Here is a 7,111-nt window from a genome sequence, read left to right as displayed (position 1 = left end):
CTCTTCCCCAGGCCTGTAGCATTGCATGGGGTTGTTGTGGCCCCAGTGCAGTACCTGGTGTTTTGCTTTGTTGAACTTTATACAGCTGCCCACAGCCCGTCAATCCAGCCTGTCCAGATCCCTCTGCAGACCCCTCCAGCAGATCAACGCTCCCACCCAACTTGCTGTCACTGCAAACTTACTGCGGGAGCACTCGGTTCCCTCATCCAGATCACTGATAAAGATATTAAACAGGACTGGCCCCAGTACTGAGCCCTGGGAAACCTCACTTGTGACCAGCCACCAACTGGATTTAACTCCATTCACCACAACTCTTCGGGCTCTGCCATACAGGCATGTTTTTACCCAGTGAAGAGTTCACCCATAGAAGCCATGAGCAGCCAGTTTCTCAAGGAGAATGCTGTGGGAAACAATGGCAAAGGTTTTATTAAATTCTAGGTAGACAACAGCCACAGCCCTTCTGTCACCCATTAAGCTCTCTCTCCAGTTCCTTACAGAGGATTTAGCTTTCTTTTCCTACCAAGATTTTAATTTTCTTTGAGCAGGTTGTCAGGAAAGCACAGGCCGCTAACCAGCTCAGACACACAGAATAATGTTACAGTCATTGCTTCAAATTGCACGTTTGAAGAAGGGTTCTTGGAAACATGTAATCCTGATATTGTGAAACTGTAGAACACATGGGGCTCTGCATACACGGAGGTGGTCACACTGGAAATCTAGCAGATGAGCTATTATGAAAAGTGCCTGCTGTATTATCTGAAGAGAGCAGGAGAAGAACTAAATCCTCTGTCTGATATCTCAAAAGCAGGGCAAGAATAAAAACACCATAGTGGTGTGAACAATTCTGAAATTAGGCTTGGTTGAACTACTGATTGTAAAATGCATCAGCACATTTACTTCTGTTCTGGCCAGTATATAGCCCATGAATCACCTCTGCTTTTCCCTGATTGTATGCACCAATCCTTGTTAAGCAGATTGAATGAATGACAAAATTTCAGCCTCCTGGCTTTCCAAAGGGTTTGACTCAATTACATTTGGTGCAAGGCCATTCCCTAGCACAGCGGCATCCTTACCTGCAGTTTAACGTCTGTCCTTGGTATTTTTACAGCTACAGCAAGAAGATAAACCCTTAATAAGCAGAAAATGTTGTTCTGCTAAAATCAGGGAAACACAAGGACTTGCAAATGTGACATTAATACCTAGCAATTGTTGTGAACTGCTCTAAGCAGTTTTTCTCAAAGTCTCTTAAACCCTCTCCACATTAAAACTATTCTACGTGAGTAGTGTACATGAAATGCATAGAGTATTCATGCTGATTATTTACTTGCAAAGCCTTCACAGCAGCCAGGGAGGGAACCAGAAATGCTCTGCGTCTCTCCAAGCCAAGAATGTGGATTTTCTTGCTGTTCATCCCCAATTCTCCCACTTTATCTCGTGACTCAGCTGCCTGATGCAATTACAGCTTTGCTGATTAGCTACCCAATTTGTGTGCTTTGGTTTCCAGACTTCACATGCAATTTTGATAAATGAATGGATTTTACAAATTCACTTTCAAAAAGCACTTTGCTGTCTTATTTTGTGAGTTTTCCTGCTGTTAAACCCCAACCACCTGAACATGAAAGCCATCTGGAAGCTAAGACACAAGAGCCAGCAACAGGGAAAACCAAGACCCAGATCTCCTCTTAAAAAACATTCAGTTTTTTGCTTAGCACAGGTGGTAACCTCAGTGCATGAAAGATGCTCCAAGCAGGCTGCTTCAGAGTGACAATGAGCCTGAGACACCACTGATCCAGCTCAGGATCAGCTTGTCTCAGGAACAGGCTGATAGCAGGCACTGCCTCCTGTCAGGGGGTTAATACTCCGTGGACAAAGCCGTAACTAAAAGGCAAAGAAAAGTTCCTACTGTTTCTGCCTGCAACAGAAATAATCTCTCCCGGACCATGCCAGCTCAGCTGGAGGAAAGGCCCCGGGGGCTGACATGGTCTCTGCTTCCTGTTTTTCTCTTTGCAGAGTAAATGAGTTTATAAGGTCTCCAGAGACGTGCCTGAACCTAAACCTCAGGTCTGAGCATCCTTGAACCCTTGGCAAGTTTGGATTCAGTTCTGGATGCACAGATTGCAGATCAGATGTAATTTTAATAACACTTATCCTCAGAAGGCTCTGCCAGTCCTCCCAACATCACACCGCACAGTGACCTCAGGAGTGCTGCTGTACCTGTGAGCTGACATGACATGTTGAAGAGGGAGGATAGATCTCAGCTTACCAAGCAGCTGTGCATTATCTCTTTGCCATTGTGCATTATATGAATTACAAAAGTGTGTCTGTGTAAGCGACATCTGTCACTGGCAAAACCTGGTTATGCTGTGGGGGTAAGCTGGGGAAGGAACAGCTCCTTCCTGCCTCCCCTTTGTAGCATCTTCCACCAGTGGGTGAAGCATCAATTACACATTTTAGTATTCAAAAAAAGTAATTTCCTCTTATAGTCTTGGTTTTACAAAATTTCTGTTAGCTATCCTTTTATTTTTAGATGTTTCATTTAGGGGATATAGTATTCATAAACGTAGGTATTAAAATTAGTGGTCTGGTCTGAGACATAAAATTGAACTAAACCACCAGGTTTTTTGTGTTAATATTTACTGCTCTCCCAAGAAATGGTGCAGAACAGTGGAACCAGATTGTTCAGCCACATACTATAACTTTTCTGCAAAATTCTTGATTTTCAGTTAGCCTTTTAATCCCAGTGATCATTAAACATGATCATTAAATGCTGATTATTAAAACATGAATTAAGACTCAAGATTTTTATAATTCTCTTCAGAGCCTCATGAAAAAGGACTGCCTTGATAAACCACCCTCATTTTCCAAGCCCTTTAGCCTGAAAAGTGGCATTTTTCCTCTTGGAAATCAGGGCCCAGATAGTAATTTAAAATTTACTTTTTTTTTTGGTGTTTTCTGTGGGCTGAAATGGTGAGGTTGGTGTCTTGTGTGTGTCCTCACACATGTACCATTGGGTGCCACTGATGTAGGCATAAACACAAACCCTACAGAGAGCTGTGTGGGCAACTGGGTTCCACAGGGGCTTTGTCCATCCCAGCTAGCGTTCTGTGGAAAGCTCTGTCCATTCATAATTTTGTCCATGTGTCCCATAGAAATGTTCAGCACTGCTTGTGAGGATGCCAAACCGTGCTTGCAAGTGCTTTGGTAAGGCTACGTGTCAAATCCAGCTTTCTAGCCAGCACTGCTGGTGTCAGATGATGCTAGCTTGCAGTTTCTTCAAGTTTTTCTGACAACAGCCCTAAAGTGTGCAGGTGAGGTTTTGGCATCCCCTTGCCCTCCACATGCACAGTGACACTCTGTCTTTCAGCAAGCTACAGCTACAAGGATCCATAGCACAAAAGGATGTACAAGTTTTCAGGTGTAACTTCAGCAGTGTTTGTGTTTTCATGCCACAGTGATGTCTTCCCACTGAGCTCAGGAAGAAACTACTTCTGAGCTGAGGGAAAGCAGGGAGCCTCACCTGTAGCCTCCCTGGGTAAGTGGGGCTTTCTGCCTATTAAAACACCAATATTATTCCATTAAAGTAGAAGAGAGTTCCTCCACCAGCTAATGTGCTGTTACTTATTAATGTAAAACCACCACCGTGCTGGTTAGTAAATTATCTATCTTCCTGCAACCAGTTTTTATTTGTCTCACAGGGGTTACTTGCACTTTAGATTTTGTTGCCTGGGATCAAAAGCAGATACTTCTGGGTATGGCCATGTGCAACACAACCTGCGGCTGAGCACCATGCCCTGGGGTAAGAATGGTGCAGGGCCAAGCGTGGACAATCTCACCACTGCAAACACTTCCCCATGGGTGAACTGCAAAGCCTGCAGAGGACAAGTGAATAGCGCCACAGAAAATCACTTGTGCAAATCCCAGAGCAAAACATTTAAGTCTTTTGCAGGAGAGCTGTGTTTCCTCTGACTAACACTGTGCTGGGATTGGTGTGCTGTGACAGTTTCACTCCTGGTGAACTCACTGGGGAAACCAAAGGCTGCAGAGATGGATGCTGTTGAAGGAATACTCATGACTCAAAATCCCCCACCTAACAGCTGCCACAATGCAGGCTGCTATCAAAAAGCTAGTAAAGGTAGTTTCTGCATTAAAATGCACAATGTAATGCAAAGCAGTAAAGTCAAAAACAGAAGAAGAAAAATATTAGTTTACTCATGAAAAGACTTTTAGTTATAACAACTGAATCTGCCCTCGGATCCAAGCTGGCATTTCCTCCTGGGCAAAGAGAAAGCAGGGATGTGTGTGTGGGAGGGGTTATTTTTTCTTATGCTTTGTGTGCTCTCACAGGCTTATTCGAGTATTCTGATTGATTACCCCACATGAAAAAGGTCTCATACTCTCAGTGTTACCTGGAAGCTAATAGCATCGGAAGAAGGGAAACTGCCTACTAAGTAAAGGCATTAGGAGCATAGATAATGGCTTTTAGCTTTCTGTTTCTTAAATACTCGCTGTCCCTATGGGGGTTTCATAAATCACCCATTCCAGAGCTGCTCTCAGGCTGGTCCTTGCGGTCAGATGTGCTTTGAAAGATATTATGTGCATGTCTATCTCTGCGAGAAACGATATTGTGGGCTCTCACTGGTAGTCCATACATGACAGGGTGGGGAGGCTTGTGCCTTCAGCTCAATGCAGCATCCATAGTCTAGGAGATCCCCTCATGAAGCCCACATCAGCCAATGCTTTTCTGAGCTCAGGAACCCTCTCTGAGAACAAAGCCATAGGTGGACATGAAGTCTGCTGTTTGTCTGCTGTCAAAGGCCATCTTGCCAAGGAAGAGCAGTGGTGTGGCAGGGAGCGTGTTGATGCTTTGGTGCTCCCAGAGAGTTCCAAAGAAGCCATACTGTTAAATAACTTTTCACAATTAGTAAACTGAATCTCTTCTCTTTGGTGCCTACTTTCACCACTCCTCAGCAGAACTGGAGGGAGACCTGGGTCTGCTCCTGTCTCCTACTATGCTAAATGGCTGTATTGTCCCAGTCTGGATCATGCCAAATTATGCACTCTGTCCTCTGTTGAATTGCTTCTCGGTATTTTTGTTACATACTTTCATAGTGATTCAACAAAACACCCTGCTGATGTTCTCCATAGAAAAGTCTTTAGAAAGGCAGCAAAACTTTAGAATTCCCTACTGAAGAGTTCTGTGAGGCAGCTCAAAAAGCTTATATCATTCTGTTGACACTTTCCCATACAGCAATGTTTCTTCACGTATATGATGCTAATTTGGCTCTTCTGAAGACTTTTGGAATAAGCTCATTTGAGTAACCCTGCTCTATTTTGAGGAAGATGGGAAAAAGTTGGGCAGGTTTTGATGTTGGTACCGATCTTTGTAGAAAATGGTGTCAGGAGGTGCCCAGAATAACTCTCCCCTGGTGCCAAAGGCTGTGGACATCCTCCAGCCTGTTGCTGGAGGTTTAAAGGGAGGGCAAGGAGGAGACCAGCAGGAAGGACAGAAAGTAATGGCTGATGGTATGGTACACCCATTTGCTGCCATCTCCTTTGGTGAGCAGTGTCTTTGCAATACACCACCTATGTGCCAGGAGCTGGCCAGATGGGGAAAATGGACTCACGTGGCCGGTGGCACTGATACAGAGAATAGGAAATGGTAGATAGATACAGGCTGTACTTTGTCCATAACAATTTCATCACATTTTGTAGGTGAAATTGCTTGGGTGACCGTAATGGGTCCAGATCGGAAGCTGGCATTTTGGCAGCCAGGCCGTGTGTTAGAGCAGACACTGTGGCTGAAAACTCCCAAGACCACGCTTGCTCTCGCTCTTGCCTTTGTCATTGAAATTTTTTTTAAGGAAAAATACTTTTGAAATAATATATTCCAGCCACTGTACGTGGAAGGGAAATGACACAGCAGGCTGCACAATAAATAGGAAAGCAGATAAATCCAGGGCCAGATTTATAAAGTGACTGTTTTCATAGCCTAAAAGAAGTGCAAAGCATACACTAATCATAGCATCAATATCTCATTTAATATTGTGCAGACTGCTTTGCAACAGCTGGACAGGCAAAAGTTGGGCTCAGCGTGGCTGAACATTTTGGGTCACCACTGCACTGAGGGGTGGCATGGTCCTCCATGCCATTTGCAATAGCTCTAAGTATTCCTTAGACCACCAGTCCACGGGGCTGTCAGTGTCCTGGTGTAGATGCAGCCTCAAGGATGCGCACGGGCATGTTAAATGTAAATGGCCTGCTGAGGAACAAGCATTTGTGCTTGGGTAGATATATCTATAGTGGAGTTGGGCACCTATATGGGATTATTCTGGGAAGGGCATGGCACTGCTGATGGCACAGGTACCCCCAGCAGTCTTATTTCAACAACCATGATTCCTAATTATAATTTTTTTTGCCTTTATGTGTTCCCTGTTACTCCATGGTGATCACAATTATTTACCTTGCAAAGGTTATGAGAGGGTTCATTAGCCCGAATGTGCAATTTATTTGGAAAATGGGGAATGTTTCTCCATACAGAAGCTAAACAGCATTAGCTCTAGTAATTGGAAGAAGGTACCAATTTCCTTCAACTAACTGAAGGAGATGATTTATTTGACTATTGATTTAGCTGGTGATTTGCCGGGATTTAACTAGAGGTTGCTGAAACTGCCATCTACAAAATAAAGGTTAAATGAAGGTAAAATCCAGACTGGTAGCACGTTTCTGCCAACAGAGCTGTATCACACGTTGGTGTGATCCTGCCACCACCCTGCTGCAGACCAGGGGTCCATGGATTTACAGACGTCTGGAAATAGAGGTGAAAATCAGGACCTGCTCCTCGCTCATCCTAAGGCCCTCAACAGGATGAATTCACATCCCTTATCTAGTTGCTAATAAAATGATCCTGCTGAAATGTTTTTTTTACCTCTCCCCCTCTCCACTACCACTGTAAGTGTGATGGCAGCTCATTCCCATAGGTTTTTTCCCATCTGCTAGCACCCATGTCAGGGGACGCTTGGGGGCTCAGTGCAGCCTATGTGCTCATCCCCTAGCAGTGGCTGCAGGGAGTTAGAGGAATCAAATCCCAAATCCTCCAGAGTGAAGACAGAAA

General features: G+C 44.3%; 1 protein-coding gene across 1 annotated transcript in view; it reads left to right on the top strand.

The window, feature by feature from the left end:
- Positions 1–746: 746 nt before the first annotated feature.
- KLF11 (KLF transcription factor 11) overlaps positions 747–7,111 on the top strand; it is a 202,492-nt gene continuing 196,127 nt past the window's right edge. The window contains exon 1 of the mRNA XM_057431907.1: positions 747–752. The gene's annotated coding sequence lies outside the window, so the exon portion shown is untranslated. The remainder of the gene's footprint in view (positions 753–7,111) is intronic.

This window comes from Pezoporus wallicus, unplaced genomic scaffold (assembly GCF_028554395.1).
Source record: "Pezoporus wallicus isolate ANWC-B61680 ecotype Strahan unplaced genomic scaffold, APGP_CSIRO_Pwel_v1 contig_161, whole genome shotgun sequence".
NCBI lineage: Eukaryota > Metazoa > Chordata > Aves > Psittaciformes > Psittacidae > Pezoporus > Pezoporus wallicus.
The sequence above is the reverse complement of the archived record's forward strand: the minus strand, read 5'-3'. Positions and strand labels throughout refer to the sequence as shown.